The 15746-nt window shown below is 43.7% G+C and overlaps 1 long non-coding RNA gene across 2 annotated transcripts; it reads left to right on the top strand.

The window, feature by feature from the left end:
• Positions 1–7575: 7575 nt before the first annotated feature.
• Positions 7576–10294, top strand: LOC134442739 (uncharacterized). Of its 2 annotated transcripts, XR_010033468.1 has the most exons (5): positions 7576–7644; positions 7745–8103; positions 8615–8697; positions 9248–9346; positions 10237–10294. It is a non-coding gene; the product is annotated as an uncharacterized LOC134442739 (long non-coding RNA). The 2 variants fall into 2 exon arrangements; XR_010033467.1 differs by lacking the exon at positions 7576–7644 and having other exon boundaries at positions 7651–8103.
• The last annotated feature ends 5452 nt before the right edge of the window (positions 10295–15746 follow it).

Below are 15746 nucleotides of genomic sequence, written 5' to 3'. Positions count from 1 at the left end.
ACCATTTAAGCCATTTTACACCGGATGACTCCTTTAAGTTTCCCCGCTGTCAGTCTAGCCAAAACAATTTTTGTGCGTCGCATCATCAGCTGTGGTTACTCGCTGTCGAAATAGCTGATGATGCTACGCACTCGGCAATCTACTTATGTGTCAAATAGTTGGCTTGACCGTAACTGTAGATATTGTCAAGGTAGTAGCTTCACAAAACGCATCCTTTTGCCTTGATTTTGCTCTAGAGTGACTGTATTTCACCCCAAACATGCAAAAATGAGGAGAACTTGTTCCAACTCCGTATAAATACAGGCAGTGATCGGACTAGATGTAATGTTAACATTCACCGGCTTCTAAGTGAAAGCATGTGGCCATGTGCACGTCTCAAGATGTACAAATTAACATTCAGATGGCTGTGGGCTATCAGGCCTTGATGTTAACTTTTGCTCACCGGCCAGTGTGGCTAGTAGTGGTGATGGTGGTGGAGGTCAAGTTAGTAGTGGGTAGTAGTCCAGCATCGAGTAAAACTTACTGAAGAGTTCCCATTATCTCTGTCAAAAAACCCTGACATGTGCGTTTATGACTTAGGTCTAAGAGCCACTTTTTGAGCTTCCCACGACAGCCCAACCATTACTTGAGGATGATGGGAGATGTGGAGAGGAAGTATTTGAGAACTGACCTCAATCTAAACAGGATGTAGCAACTAGGGTTTAATCCCGGGACCCGGGATTCCCGGGAAATCTGATCAAAACAATTTCCCGTTTCCCGGGAAAGCCATGACGGGAAACCGGGAAAAAAAATTAAGTGCGTGTCTATTTGTTGTCCCAGCAACATAAGCAACAGTGCCATCTAGCAGCGGTAACACTTCAGGCTCATTTAAGCAGCAGAACAGGCCCATTTCAGCAATGTCTGAGGTGCGCGGTTGACGTATTATTTCATCCGCAACCGCTTCTCAGAATTTCTAATCCACCCGCCCTAATGTTTTTTCTCCCATTTCCAAAACCGAATCCGCCCGCCATCCGCCTATTAGTTTTTAGTATTTAAGATGCCTGAGGCACATAGTCGATCGTCTTTTTCAAGCAGTGCAGGTCATTTACATCTTGCCAGCCCATGTTTAAAAAAAATCTCTAACTTATAGCGATTCCCAACTTGTCTCCACCCATCGCACAACGTGAAAGTTGAAACGTGTGGATGCTTTAATGCAGCCTAAATTTTAACAGTTTAAATACATCCAGTCCAAGCAGCACAATCGAAACTATTGGCTATCTAGCTTACAAGTTTGGATGGTATCCAATAAGACGAGTCAAGTGTCTTGCGAAGAGTGCAGAGAATTACGTCGCGCGTGTGTGTGTGAGCGAGAGAGGGTGAGAGAGGGAGCGATTCCAAACTTGTCTCCATCCATCGCACAACGTGAAAGTTAGTATGCTTTCATGCAGCCTAAATTGTACCAATTTTGCCTCCTCTCCAAGCAGCACAATCGAAACTATTGGCTATCTAGCTTGCAAGTTTGGCTGGTCTATCCAACAAGATGAATCAAGTGACATATGTCTTGCGAAGAGTGCAAGCGAGAGAACCAGAGAGAGAACGAGAGAGAGGCGCTTCCCAAAATCGCTCTGCAGAAAGGGCAAGGCGATGTCTCCAAATATTAGACAAAATGCAGCTTATTTTAGTTAAGTAGACATCAGGAAAGTATTTTGTTTAGTTGCAAAGCCGAGCTGATTGGTTCATATTGCTCTGAAAGACACTCAAGTCTATGCCTATATTTTAATGGGTTTATTATGCGCGCGAGGTCACCTAACTGTAGTGACGCCCGGTGCTATTACCAGAGGAAAACGATAGCACTTGGGCAAACGGTAAAGTCAGTTTAGCCATGCATACCTGCCTATGATGAACCAGTTTTCTTGTTTGAAAAAACACTCTTCCTGGCGCTAAAGCAAACTGCCATTTCTGACTGACCCAGATGAAATCCCATGCACGGAACTCCACTATTGAGATGACATCGCATAGGCTATATTTCCCACCGCTTATCACAGTAGCCGACAGTGAAACATTGTTCTCATGAAGCTGGCGGTAGACGTGTATACTATCCACAGGTGAAGGACAATGTGCCATGATTTTGCGCACAACCTCAAACACAATTCCTTAATGGAAAATAGCCAACCCACTGTTGCATCAAACTTATAGGTGAAAGTCGTGAGCTCCACCAACAATCCACCGTCATTGATAAGCGCTGCATGCTGCGCACAGGCTATCATCTTACACTTCATTATTGTGTTGGTGGATAGGAGAGCTTAATCTTAATTCCTTTCTCCCAATAATGATACAAACAGTAACAACTTACAAAATGCCAGTTTGGGAGGAACAGTTGAATTATAGCCTGTACATGACTAGATCAAAAAATTTGAAGAAAAAAAAAAAACCCGGGATTTCCCGGGATTCCCGGGAAATGGGCCGTCAGATCCCGGGATTTGATTCATGCCATTTTCGGGAAAAATATTAAACCCTAGTACCAACTAGACAAAGAGTCATCACCAACATCTACTGGAAAGCTCTGGTTGTACAGGGACATTTTCAATCAGTTGAATCTGCACTTTGGCAAGCCCAGAAGTGACACGTGTTCCAAGTGCGATGCCATCTTTGTGAAATTAACTTCAGCATCGGCACAAAAACCCCAAAAAATATCAGCTGAGAGTGAGAATTTGTTGCATCGGGACAGTCTGTCAGGGGTCTCTCCATTTCCTTCGCCCTCTTAAAAAAGCACAGTTGGGGATTCTATCTGGTGTGCACTTCATCTGAGAACATCGTGCAATGATAGCTCTGACTTCATACACTCAATGTTACACTGATTAATTAAACGCCCACCCCCTCCTCCCTGTTTTAAAAAAATATTGTCTGCATAGTCTGAGGGTCATGCCCATTCTTTTATGTGCATGATTAGACCTAATGCATTCCATATTGATGACCTCATGACCAGGCCTGTTAGACTGCAGAGCTATCTTTGTCAGACAGCATCTCAGTGTGTTTAAGCTTATGGTGGTTTTTGCCATGTCCTATTGAAGGAGACTCCAATATTTAGCACTCTGTCTGTATCCTGACTGAGTGACTCAGCAACCTATATATTCTCTGGTCCTTTCCAAAACAAATTGGGTTTTTGCCACTGAAATGAAAGTACTGCATCAAAAACTGTATCATATCAAATGAATAGATTTTGACAGTGTGTATTTTGATTTTAGCGGCAGAAATTGAGGATTGGAGTCGTTGCAGAAGACCAGGGAGATTATCAGACAGGCGCTGAGTCACTGAGGTTGCTGACGGTAGGGACACAGGAGGCGAAGCAAGCGAAGCGAAACCCAACCGTCATCAGGTCGTCGCGGCGAATCAAATGGAATGGAACAGTTATGTTGTTGATTTGACTGGGCCACGGCAGACTAATTCGCTACTCATTTGCATATCATTAAACTTTCGCTTCGCTCCTGTTTGCTTGCCATCGCCTCTCTCATGGGAATGAAAGGCAAAGTTCGCAAATTCGCGTGTATGTGTCCCTACCGCGAGTCACTGAGTCAGGAACCAGATATGGTGATAAACATCGAAGTCTCTTTTGACGGGAACTGGCAGAAGAGAGGCTTCACCTCACACTACGGTGTGGGCATTGATAACCTGACAGGTCTCGTCATTGATTACGAGATCCTGTCAAACTACTGCCGTGCTTGCGCATGTAAGAACAGTTCAAGAAAAGCTGGACAAATTAGTGAGGAGGACTTTGAGAGCTGGAGAGAAGGTCACAAGGCTGAGTGTGCAAATAACTTTGCTGGCTCCAGCAAGGCCATGGAGCAGGTCAGTGAGCCGCGAGCTCTCATGTGAGTGTACCTGAGCTGATCGCGGCTCACTGACCTCGATGATGTTTCCTGAGGGAAGACGTTCCCAGTCTCTGACTGTCGTATGCCAGAATTTTGTGACATGCTTTGCACGCTGCATAACCAGTCACTGTCGTGTCATCCTCGTCGGCTAGTAAACCAAACTTACTCCAGATATCCGACTTTGCCCTGGAAGAATCGCTGTTAACTATTTTATATACACCGCTTGCCAGTTTAGCTCAGACATGCTGATGCTGCTGATGCAGTCGCGTGAAAGTGACGAAATAGCTGCGTGACTGATGTCATAACGGCTGCAGTGATATCAAAAATAGGTAAAATAGATAGATAAATCTAAATAGATAAAAAAAGAAAATAGCCTCCTAGTACAATGACCATTTTGATTGGCGTGCTACCCGAGCTACCCACCCGTGAAATTTCGGAACGTTAAAACCCCGCCCATTTCGGCAACTATTTACCCGTACCCGTGGATACCCGACCCAATCGGACTCTGGCGGGCACCCGCCCAATCTGGCAACACTGGTCCTAGAATTTCTATTACAAATGTTTGATGTGTTGCTTTATCTCGATTTGGTCACAAATACCAACCTTTGTAAACCGAGAAATCTAGACGCCCCTAGCAACCGCAAATTGAATGCGCTCCCGAGGGCAGTCTAGTGGACCCCGGTCGTTTTGCGAGGCTGATAATTATCCGATGACGAGGCAAATCAAATCGAGAGGAGCGAGATGGTAAACACAGGAAACTTTCTAAGAAGAAACAATGCGGCCGTCCGTGCGGCTTACAGCACGAAAGTTTTTACTTAATTTAAAAAGCCTGATGATAATACATTTCGTGACTGACATGGATTGATGTAAAAAAAAAAATAAAAATACACCATGAACTTATCGGACACAAATAGATCACTACACATTACCATTTGATCATTCAATGTTTTAAGCTATTTTGAGCATTTTACAGAACCAGATAGTGACACGCTATTATCAGACCACTATGAAATTGCTGCCCCAATTTCTAAAAAGACACATGCCATTAAAAACGAGACATTTGGAAGCTTTGAAAGTCTTTGAGTAGCTTACTGAATAGATGGGAATGACACCTAATCTACCGAGCTAGCGGCTCACCAACCTGTCATCAATTACACAGAGCTAGGTATCCAGCCATGTATTAGTTCTATGTGTATACAGCTAGCTAGCTAACACCGAACATGCCATGTTGACAACAATCATAAATATAACCATTTAAAGAAACCCTATGCAACTTTTTCATAGTCGTGAAATGGCTTGGAACTCAAGGTTTTGCTTGACTGACCCGTTATGGTGAAAATGGCAATATTTCCATCACCGCCTAGTGCTCCTGCTCCGAAACAGCACTTGCCGTTTTGCCTGGCGCCGCGCCTTTTTTGTTGTGGAATTTGCGGCCGCTAGGGGCGTCTAGATTTCTATGCTGTATGAGCGGAACGAGACCCATTCCCCTTCGCTTATGGATGTCCACTTTCACTTTCAACAGCTCACAAGATAAAAACGTGTCTTGTCACCTCGACTTCGAAATCTTTATTATGACAACAAAATCAGCAATAGCCTTTTGTTTCCTCGTTCTTCTAATATAAAGGTACTATATAGTTACTGGAAATGTGAATTGTGAAATGTGTCACTTCCCCCGATTTCATGGGACCTCAACGGCGTTTTTAGCCGAAAATCGTAGCATGTAATCTAATGGCGGTGTGAAAGTGATATTTCGATCCCCTTCAAATTGTTCCACGAGCTCCACATATGTTGTTTCTGATATTTTTGTTTGATTTCTCGTAAGAACCTTAAAACTTTTTAGAAAGCTGTGTTTCTTCACATTTTTCATGCCGACGGCCTCGGAACAAAACATTGATACTTCTGCATGAATAATCTTTATCTAGCCTCTTAAACAGCATATTTGTAGCCCAGCGCATATCATGACTGAGATCAGAAGATATTTACTCTCTACCATGTTGTTAGATGGTCAGCTTAGGTCCCGTGAAACGCGGAACTAAGGGGCGGGACTTTCGAGCTCTATAGACGAAGCAGCAAATTCATAAGCAAGGGGGAGAATCGCACATATGATAAAGCCACTTAAACGTGGAGAGAGCTGAATGCAAGGAAGGGAACCTGGCTAATTACAGAAGACGAAGAAATTTAATTCGCACAAAATCTCGAACCCAATGTCTGTCTAATTTAGTTCAATGCAGATTTTCGGCAGAACCACTAGAGGCCGCTATAAAGTTGTTCATATCGGTGTGTTTATGTCAAAGTTGAATAGGATATCTTTAACAAGCCCCAAATTGCTCAACATTTCGCTGGTCGATCAAGGAGGGGCATGTGGCTGAAAACGAGGCATTATTAGGAAACTTGTTAGTGGCTCTGGTAATCACACGCTTTCTCTCCTATGAAGGCACGAAGTTGCCGCTTCACCTACAAAGGGACGTATCGTGCGTACGTTCTGAAAGACAGCTGTGACGTTACACAGAAGTGTGTGGGGATTGGTTGTTCCACCATCCTAATGCGTGGCGTTGAGTGCCATGGTATTTTGATAGACAACCGTTTATCCCACCCACACTCTCTCCGAGCTCGCCCAGACCCTTGTACAGCTTTTTGCTGTACGGGTCTGGCTCGCTAGGCTAAACCTTTGTGCTTCTTTTACTAAACCTTCCACATGGTATGACACATACAGTGTTGCCAGATTTTCTACGACAAATAAGCGATTGACGCCCTAAAAACAAGCCCAAAATAAGCGACTGACGGGCGTCGTGAAAACAAGCCGCCGGAGGGGTGGGTTGTCAGCAGTGTTGCCAATTTAGCGACTTTTGGCCACCTCTGGCGACAAAAAAAAAATCATCTAGCGACTTAGCAGGCTCAATCTGACCGAATCTAGCAACTATTTCGCTTGTCTTGTGAGAGGCAAATCAGTGTCCCTCCCCATGACACCACACAATGCATTTCCAGTGGCGGGTAGAGACAGACGATGCACCAAGGTGTGGCAGCTTTTGTGATACGCACAGGAATTCTCATGCACGTACATCCCCAGACAGCACGAAGCATCTTGCCGACGTTGGCTATAGGGCGGTGACATCGGCAAAACGAGGCCTTTTTTGCCTTATAATCGTCATGCCAATTAGGTTGGTTTTAGATCGGCAAAATAGCGGCAGAAAAGACGGTTTCCTGCCATGGTTTGCCGATGGTTTGTCAACTTAACTCCAACATCGGCAGTGCGACGCTTTGCCGATCAATTCCCTGCAGTTCCCTTCCGATGGTTTGCCAATGGTTTGCCAATGGTTTGCCAACCTAACCCCAACCATCAGCAACGCGACGTTTTGCCGAGCAATTTCCTAATGTTTCCTACCGATGCTTTGCCAACTTAACACCGACCATCAACTGACAATGTCCCAAACACAGTTTATCGGCAACGCGACGCTTTGCAGATCATTTGAAGACCCCTGCTTGCTTGCAACCTGAGCAGCGCGAGTTCTGTTTGAAATTATTTCAGTTGTCAAGGGAACAAACAATTTCCGTTTACTTTACTAGACATCGCAGTAGCCACCTCAATCGTTTTTAGTTAGACGGCATTGCCATCATTTCCGTGGAAATGTAGGTTTCAGCATTACAAGTCAGTCAACATTTAATTAGGTTGCTGAAATAAATCTCTTTACCTGTCATGCTGTGTCGAAGGACCTCATCGAGTTTCTATCGATATCCGACCTCACTTTTCCTTACCGTTAGCAAGTTAGCTAACATGTCAATCGTACCCAGCAACCAGGTGAGTTTTTGTTTGGTTTTATAAGTTATAGTTTGAGATGTCACATTGTATGTAGGTCGTGTGTAGTCTAACAGCGTTTTCTATTGTAATATAAATGTAGGCATACTGCTCCCGTAATCAAGTTTCCTGCTGGAGTGGGGCTGTTGATTCTTGTCTAGCCCATGATGACTGATTGAAAGGACATTACAGGCTACGGTATGTAACACAACGATTATCTTTGTTGAACTTGCAATGCACAGGAAACACACACCACGTGAAGTGAGATAAAATAATATTGCATCACATTCATAGCCCTTACTAATACTATAAGTAAGTCAAATAACTCCTGAGTTCATAGCCTTCACTGCAATGTGTTGCTCTCGTTTTCACAGTCAATTCACAAGTCAAAATCAGATCAACAGACAGGGACATCAACCTTCTCTTGGGAATATGCCAGATATGCCATAACAAGAAAAAATGGTAAGTCTATCACTACATAAGATCCATAACAAAATACTCTTAGTTAAATCTTAAATGTGACCTGGTGGCATTATTGCATTAATGCTTTGCACACTTAATGAATAAGGTCCTCAAGTGTGTAGAGTTTCGCTGAGTTCGTTGTTTATTTACATTTTCCTCAGCATAACTGTACAGCTGACACCGCTGCCTTCTGTATCATAACAAAGCCTGTCACTTCCACGTTTAGTTCTTCTTATGTGACCGAAGTCACTGGCTACTGCACCAGAGAGGGCCTCTGCACTCATTGCTGGTCCTATGATGCCATCTATTGGCGAAAACGTGCAACAACATAATTAAACTAAAAGACAACTTCTGACAGGACAACAAAAAGACAGGGAATGAGAATAAGGGAATAACAAATAGACAAAAATGGGGGGTCCACTACACTTGCATACAAACTGATTGTGATGCTGTCACTCATTTTCTAGTCTATATCTTGGACTGAAAAATTATTACATTATTATGTTTTCAGGTGTTTTGCCCCTGCGGTTGTGAAGAGGATGCTGTGTAGGTGGCAGCATGAACGTGCCACACAGACATTGGCTAAACTACTCGGTAGGTATAACGAAATAAAAGAAACCACCCCCTCAACCCTGTTTATGCTGCACTGTACCTATTATAACCAGTTTTTATATAGACCATTATTTGAAATACTATGAGAGCCTTTCTGTTAGGATACTGTACAGCAGGGATGGGCAACTGGAGGCTCGGGCGCCACATGCAGCCCAACTTCTCACTTTTTAAAAAAAAAGAAAAAGGACAGTTTTTAAGCCCCTACAAATCAATAGTGTAAGCATTCAGGTATAAGTAAAGAAAAAGTGAAGTATCCATTTGTAAAGTCTCTCAAGTGCGTGTTACCGATTGTGGTAATTAAAAATGTTGGCCCACCTTACAATGAAAGTTGCCCACCCCTGCTGTACAGCCTACATCACTTGTACATGTCCTTACCAAATATGACATTGTTCATGCCTAAAAGTTATATGTCTAAATGTAAACCATAATATTAAATTGTGATGGACAGAAATCAACTAAACCAACATATTACATTCTGAATGTAGTTGCGCAGTGATACTGAGACCAACTTGTTCCTGTCTTTATTTGCCAGGCTTCTACACTTGCCCTCAGAGTTCACATATGGTTAAGTGCACAGGTGTCCATCCAGGTTCAGACTGATGCTGGCAACAAGAGGAAAACATGCTGATTGGTAAGTGAGATCCCTGCTCAACAAAAATCCACACAGCACAAGTAAGCCTAGTTTGTGGTATCAAATGTAAAATGTAAGTTTCATCAAAAAGTTGTAGAACACATCTGAATAAATTACAGGCCATAAAAGTAGTGAATGGGCAGGGAAAACACAACCAGTTAGGCTTATGAATTACTTTGACTCAGCACAGCACAGGCGATGCTACCATTCCTTATGACACAGAGGTCTGCTATTCCATTGTAAATATTGACTGGAAATGTTCATGTTTCAACTGTTTAAAAACATTGGACTCAGGGGAAAAATCTCTAGGTGTATATAAGTGAAAGCCCACCTTTGCCATTGTGACACAGCACACAAGTATACACTGCACACAACGAAATTGCATTTTATGCCTCACCTGTGCAAGGGTGCAGCCTACATTGGCATCCCAAGGGAGCGGTATGTTGCAGTGTGCCGGGAAGGTACCATGCTTGGGGTACCTCAGTCATGGAGGATGGAGGAGAGAGCACTGGTTAATTACTCCCTCCACCAACCTGGCGGGCTGGGAGATGAACCAGCAACCTTTGGGTTGTTCAGCCCTGGGCTACAGGACACCCTAACCGCTTACCAATGACTGCCCCACTTATCCATGACTGTATAGGAAATACCACAGAGTAGCGAGTACACTTTTAAATTAAAAGGGTCAATATAGATGATAGACTTTTCATCCACAGGCAGGACTTAGGCTACATACAGTAGATGGTGAAATCCTGCTTACAAAAACTGTTCTCAATAAATAGTTGTAAACTTTTCACATGTCAAAGTCATAGCCTAAACTGTAGGGTATGTTCTCATTTAAAGGGTGACTTTCACATCCAGCCCATGTTCACAGATTTTTTTTTCTCCTGCAGGAATGATTCAACGATGGACACTTTGCTTAATTGTGGAAAAAATAAATGGAAAAACGTCTATGATTTCTTGTGTTTTCATTGGTGAGGCATATGGGATAACCACTGATCAGGAAGACCTCAAATAAGGCGGAATTCCACTGCAGCGGTGAGAACATTCAGACGTCTTTTTTGCTTATGGAAAGAGCTGATTTTCTAGCATGCTAGGTTCATAACTGCAACCTAAAATCAGCTGTTCCTCGAGACGTCAGGATGCTTTCCTCGCGCAGATGGGGTACGTCGAGTAGGTCGTAATTAAATCGGGTGGATATAAGGGGGTTAAACGTCGGCGAGATGCATGTAAATAAATGCATCGGCAAGATGTCTTTGAAAGAGCGGCAGCTCATCGGCCAGATGCTGGGCAGACGTCGGGATAGCCAATGCATCGGTAAAACGTAGGCATTCCATCGGACGCCGCTCTTTTGCCGCACGTCTGCCCAACATCTTGCCGATGAGCAAACGCTCTTCTATAGACGTCTTGCCGATGTATTTTACATCGGAAAAAATACATCTTGCCGACGTTGGCAAGACACAAGTGTGCTGTCTGGCACCATTTCTCAATCGCCTAGTAAGCACACTTGGAAGTGTGTCAGCCTAATTAGTCATGCCCAGTGATTGGATAGTCTTTGACGAACTCTGTGGAGTATCCAATCACTGGGCGTGACTAATTAGGCTGACACACTTCCAAGTGTGCTTACTAGGCGATTGAGAAATGGTCTGGGTCTGCTTGTATGAGGGTACGGCAAGCGATATGGGACAAAGATATGGTAGGAACCGAATGTCAACATAAACTGAGATTGCACAATCTTCGATATGATCACCAAATGTTTTAGGACTGTCTTTTATGTTATGCCTACACTTTGGAATTAGTCTAGATCAGAGTATTGTTGTTACACAGGTATATTTGATTTACCTAAACTGTACCCTGTACTTAACTTTACTCGGTCTACCCTACAAGCATATGACAAATTTAAATGAGCACTAGCAGGCTGGCCGCACCGACCGCAGTGAATCTCGGGCACATGGCGACAAAAAACTCATCTAGTGCCTTTAGCGACTTTTTGGTGCATGTGGCGACTTTTTAAAACGTGCATTTTCAGTGACAAATGAATCGTTTTTCCACATAATTCTGACTGCGCCGCCGTCAGAAGCGTTTCCCACGGTTAAGCGGGGCTGCAGATTAGCTCTGATCTCCAAAAAGTAGGTAGCACCGCCCATTTCTACTGTGGACGAAGGCATGTGGGCACATTTTCTGTAGATCAGCGCGGCGTGCGTGACGCTGTGACGTCATACGTAACGTCACAATGTCTTCTAGCGACTTTTCAGCGAGCCAATAGCGACTTTGGCTGATTTTATTTTGGCAACACTGGTTGTCATTCGCGTGCCTGATCAGGGATGACCTTGCTCTTTGCAGGGGTCTGCGTGGCAGCGAAAATCCCCACAAGTGACCACAGAAAGTGGGGGTTAACAATTTTGTAGTAAGGTCACTTGTAAGGATGAGTGAGAAAAAACGAGTTGCCATTGAGAAACACATTCAAATCACCGGCAGAGCAGGAGAAAACAGCAAGCCCAAAAAAAAACGCAACCCGCGACTTTCCAAAATTAAAAGCTTATAATAAGCGGACTTGGCAACACTGGACACATACGAAGAAGAAATAAAGGCCTTAAAGACGAAATGAAGCAGTGACCTAATATAGGGGTCTATAATACCAGTAAGATAAGCCAGCAAATATATTTTCTTTTGAAGTCTGAAATTTAAGCCGTTAATAAAAAAAAATAAAGCACAAACGCGTAACGTTACTGTTAACGTTTCCAACCAACAGCGGGTGACGTCACGCGAATGGTAGTGTCCTATTCTAATGCTGTTATGATAGTAGTGAATTAAACATTTGGGCCTTGCGTGGCTGATTTGCTTAACCCAAATGAAGCAAGAATACGTGTTTGGGTGGGACAGAACAAATATGAGGCATGAAGGTAGACAAGACATCCGATCACATGAACTACAGGTAAACAAGCAGCTAACAAATTTTGGCATGAGCCAACAAGTCAAGTCAATTAGGTTTTATTGTCAATTTCTTTACATGCACTGGTCATACAAAGAATTTGAAATTACATTTCTTGCTTTCCCATACAGACATAGACTAATCTGGGAAAGGAGATAGACAATATGGACATAGACAGTGCTCATACAGACATTTAAAGTGCAAGACTGGACAACAGAAGACTTGTAGAGGACATACATGATCACTTTCATAATTGTGCAATGTTGCAGTTCCCTACCTGTAGACCAATCTGTCACATATGCAATCTTACATTTTCTTATTTTAGCTGTACATTCTCCATTTGCAACAATTCAGTTGAACGAACATGATGAACTTCAAGGTGGCATGGCCCTGCCTCGTCTTCCTCAGTGACAGGGAGTGTTGTCTTCAGTCGTTTGGCAATGGACTGAATGAAAAGCTTTTCCCTCTTTCCAGGCAAATTGTGTAGGTCCGGCTGCCTTTCCATTAGGGAAATGCCAGCCGCAGATCCTTTTATTAGGAGTAGGAGTGAAATTGTCACGTATGGGGGGGAAAAAGACACACACACATAAACTGTCATTAGTATATTGCATCACAAGCTCCTCCATCATAGACCACTTTGACCGGTAGCCTACTAGTGTGTTACTTTTAGTGTTGCACCGATACCGATACCAGGATCGGTGGATCGGCACTAAAATGGTGGTATCGGTATCGGCGAGTACCAACAAATAGGGCACCGATACTATTTACACATGATTGTAGGACACTTAAAGGCCAACTTCCGATAAAACACAGTTTTACTCACTCCTTTTGAAGATCGGACGGTCACCCGAAGTTAAACTTACTTGCAAGGCTCTCATAGCGGTGCGGCACCTCGCCTGGCTGTGTTTCCCGGTGTTTCCCAATTTACATAAATAATGCAGAGAAACGAGCGAATCACGAAAGCCTTTCTGTGTTTCGTCACGTCGAAAGAAGGCGTTGCCCACAAAGGTTTATGTCGACCCATTTTTCTAAAAACATTTCTGCTTGTTTTCAATACAAGCAACGTCTGGTGGCCCGAAATTTAGCTTAGCTTAGCTATCAGCCGGTTGCTACTCTCAGGTACACACACAGCACAAAGCCTCATCCATACAGCAAGCCCACTCTGGTTGCTCCGTGCCTGCAGCTCGCCTAGGGGTCGCTGTCGAAAGAGCACAGCCCTGAATGGAGCATGCACGCCTCCGTTGGCGCCCCTATAGTGCAGTACCCATTACATTCTCTCCATGAACAGGAGGACTGAGCCAATCAGAGACGCATTTCCACGAGAGCCAATCAGACGCTTTTCCACGAGAAACACGGAACACCCTCTCGTTTCTCCACAAGCATTGCTGGCTTGCAAAAACGGCTTGAAACAAAGCAACCAGAACGTTTTTTTAAAACAAAACCGACGCGTAACACATTCAATGGGGAACACTGCAATATTAATCAAATGACGTTGAGAGGCCATCTTTAAACAGCCTTGAAATTAGTTATTTCATAAAGGTGTTTAAAAAGTACAAAAAGTTTTGCTGGATTCACTTTGTATTGGTCTTTTTCCTGTTTCACAAACGTAGGCAGCAGCCTGTCCCAGCCATGCAATGATTTTACATCCAAGTAGTATGCACTGCAGCCCTTCATATATATGCATTTCAAATATGGTGGTATCGGTCGATACGGCACAGCCAGGTATCGGGTATCGCATCGGGGTCAAAAGATGGTATCGGTGCAACACTAGTTACTTTCTCATTTTTCATGGCCTATACCACGTTACCACAAAAATATAAGTTTGTTAAAACAATATATACATCGGTTTTGCTCAAATAAGTGTCCGAGCTGACCGCCTTCTCACAACTAACAACACGTAAGGCTATCTTCAATATCATACAAAAATTAGACTGGTAATGCGTTACTATAACATTTTCCACGATAGGCATAGACACTAAACGGTTTTACAATCAAAAGATTAGTTTGTTTGGAGGAAAAATAGATCGGGGCTGCCTAGCGTCACAGCTTTCCCACAGCTAACATCTCGCTAGTTAGCTGATGTAAGCTACCTACCATTCAGCTGCTTTCATTCAGATTTTGAATCAAACTTACCGTATCAACTTCAGCCACCTTTTGCTCACTTTGTCGTCGACAGGAATATGGTAAAAAGGGAAGTCATTTCTGTTTTTACACAGCGGGACTCAGCACAGCACCATTTTCATCCACTTGCGGTCTAGTTTTGTTTACATGGTAGTTGATAACGAATGGATCCGGAACTGATGTTTTCAGCCCTGGTGACAGACTGACTTGCAAACCCCATAGGAAACCAGGCAGAGGGACCAGGTGCGACAAGCCAGAGGAGGGCAGCAGAGCAGAGGTCGCAAAGCAACCAGAGTAGGACAGAGAGCAGACACGAAGTACAACGCTCTCAACACGGGATCAGGGTTGTGGTTAAGCCACACCCAGCAAATGTAAGTACGCTTCTAACCGGAATTATTTGTCTGTTGGCTGTAAGAGAAGCTTTCCACTGCTGAGACAGTCTCTCTCTCTCTTTAACCCCTTGGAGGCATCGCCACTGCCGGCTTGACGTGCGGAGGAGGAGCCGCCAACTGGAAGGGACGGTAACCCTAGCATATCATGCTGAGGTAATTGCTATGGGCTTTGGGATCGCTGCTGCGAAAAACAATCCAAAAGAAAGAAGGATGAGACACACACCAACCAGACTACTGTTCCACACACCCAGCTGTTGAAGAAACAACAACCCCTGCAAACAAAACCAACAAGACTGAACAAGACCAAAAGATCATGGATGGCAACAACGATAAGAGAGTGGCGAGCTTCCAAGACCCACCTCTGAGGAGCAAGGAGGAACCAAAGCCCAGCAAGGACATGGAGACACATCAGATTGGTGATGGGGGCAGACAAGAGTGAGAAGTAAAGGCTAAGAAGCTGAAACAACACCTGGCTGTGGACGAATACACACATTTTGACATCTTGAGGGACCTCGCCAGCCTTCTCCTGTACACCCTACTTCTGTTCGTCTGGGTCTTTGCAGCCATCTGCACTCGAAACATGAAAGTCAATGGCTCCGTCTGATGTGATTGACAGCCAGGGCCTTTTCCAGGACTTTGATAATTTTTTAGATCATGCAAATGAATCAAGAAACCCTGGATGAAGCCTGCTACCTGCCACAATTGACTGAGATCATGCAGCAGAATTATGCAACATCACCTCAATTATGTGGTCAAAATAAATGTTTTCTGTTTTGATTTGAAATGAGGATCTGTTCTCTGTGGTGATCTGTTTTATTTATTACATAAACACGGTGTGATGACTGTCTTTAATCTTATAGGCCAAGGCTTCCCCGGCTGGTCATAATGGGTAATATGTGTGTCAGATAAGATGTACTTATTTGTGTTTCTGTTGACTTGTCATTTCAAAATCAAATTT

Source organism: Engraulis encrasicolus, unplaced genomic scaffold, assembly GCF_034702125.1.
Source record: "Engraulis encrasicolus isolate BLACKSEA-1 unplaced genomic scaffold, IST_EnEncr_1.0 scaffold_246_np1212, whole genome shotgun sequence".
In the NCBI taxonomy this organism is placed as follows: domain Eukaryota; kingdom Metazoa; phylum Chordata; class Actinopteri; order Clupeiformes; family Engraulidae; genus Engraulis; species Engraulis encrasicolus.
The sequence above is the reverse complement of the archived record's forward strand: the minus strand, read 5'-3'. Positions and strand labels throughout refer to the sequence as shown.